We start from the raw sequence: 2,127 nt of genomic DNA on the forward strand, positions 1-2,127 counted from the left end.
GGGTGAGCAATAGCGCCGGGCTCCTCGCCAGCGAGGAGGGCCCAATCGTGAGTAATAGCCGAGGAGCTGCGACTAGAGATTCATCAGGAGGAAGGAAGGTCGCACCCTCGGGGGGTCTCCCGACAGGAGAGCACTGGTCTCCCCGCAGCGGTCCGAAGATGACGAAGACGGGGCTGAGACAGGACCATTGAGAAGAGCAGCCGTCTCTAACTGGACACTGAGTTTTTTGTTTTTCATTTGCCTTCTATCTAGCACACATGTTGATGTTTCCGCCGGTTGCGGAGCAAGTGGGTTGGGCCTGGAGTCCATTGGGGCTGGGTCTTGTTTCCCTTCCCTGGAACTACTCAAGGTGTGAGGTGTTCCATGGTCTGGTTCCTTTGGTTGGGGAGGGCGGAAGGGGGTAGGGACGGGTTTGGGGTTGGGGACAGAGATGGCAGGATGCAATGACGACACAGAGGGGGCAATCTGGGGGAGGTGAGGCATCAAGGGCGGACAGGTCGAGGCAGAGGCAGACAGGCGCCGCAGACTGGGGCGGATGGAGCCAACAACACACGTCGAAAGGGAGGTTTCCGACTACACATGAGCAGAGCGGGGAGGGGGATAAACATTTAAGATGGTGACGTGGGCTACATGGAACGTGAAAGGGCTGAACGCACCCCAGAAACGCCAGAAGGTATTAAGGTATATTATAGACAGGCAGATCAAGGTAGTCACCCTGCAGGAAACGCACCTTAAAAAGGAAGACACTGGTCGGCTCGAACATAGGGCATACCCACAGATTTTTCACTCAGCTGCCAACACAAAACATAATGGGGTGGCAGTGCTGTTCCATAGTTCCACCCCCTTTCAAGTAGCGGACACGAATAGAGATAAGGACGGGAGATGGATCATGCTCAAGGGGAGACTACAAGACCAACTCTGTACAATTGCGGTAGTATACGCCCCGAACACTGGACAGGTGGCGTTCACAATGCGCCTGTTGGATTCCCTCGGCAGTTTTGCAGAAGGTGTAATCATATTGATGGGGGACTTTAATTTCTTGTGGGATGGACACCTAGATGGCTCCCAAATTACAGGGGAAAGAACGACAGTGTTTCCAACACGAGTCAAAGAGCGCTTCGACTCCCTTGGTCTCCGAGATGGGTGGCGGGCCTTACACAGGACAACGAAAGACTATACTTTCTATTCCCATGTCCATCGGACTTACACTCGGATAGACTATATTTTCTTAAGTCAAGCATTGGTGGGGAAGGTGACAGGAGCGCAAATTCTCCCCATATCGGTCTCGGATCATGGGATGGTTATCCTGGAGTTACAATGGGGAGGGAGGGGACATGGACATAGCAGATGGTACTTCCCTGGGGCCGTCTTGAGGGATCAGGTGCGGAGGGCGGAGCTGAAAGAGACCATGGAGGCATATTTTCAAGGCAACCTACCTGAGGACACCTCATATCAGAATACGTGGGACGCGTTCAAAGCGGTGTTGAGGGGCAAGTGCATTCAACTGCAGGCGTCACTGAGGAGGCAACAGGCGCTGGAACGGAAAGCACTAGAGGAAGAGCTCAAAGAGTTGGAGGGCAGACACAAAGCTGCGCCATCACCCGTTTTACTGAGACAACTTACGGCGGTGAGGGGTAAATTAAGGGCGATTTACAATAATAGGGCGGAGTATACACTGCTGAGGCTAAGACGTGCGGGATACGAACAGGGTGACAAAGTGGGGTCGCAGCTGGCGCGTAAGCTTAGAGTTCAACGTGCAAAATCTTATGTGGGAGGCATCCGGATAGGGCCTGACCGGGGCACACATGAGGAAGAGGCCAAGACTAGAGCCTTCCGGGATTTTTATGGCACTCTATATAGCGGGGACACGCTTGCGCAGGACCACCAAAAGGCGTATTTAGAAGGAGTGGAATGCCCTCGACTCTCGTCGACGGAAAGAGAGAGTTTGGAAGAGCCCATTTCTGGGGAGGAACTGCGAACTGCCATAAAGCGTCTCAAACTACATAAGGCACCTGGCCCGGACGGCATCACAGCACATTTTTATAAGCACTTCGCAGACTAATTGGTCCCACATCTGACAGCCTTGTTTCGGGCAGTGGCAAAAGAAGCACGGGTTTCCAACTCTAT

The sequence above is a fragment of the Triturus cristatus genome, chromosome 7 (assembly GCF_964204655.1).
Source record: "Triturus cristatus chromosome 7, aTriCri1.1, whole genome shotgun sequence".
In the NCBI taxonomy this organism is placed as follows: Eukaryota; Metazoa; Chordata; class Amphibia; order Caudata; family Salamandridae; genus Triturus; species Triturus cristatus.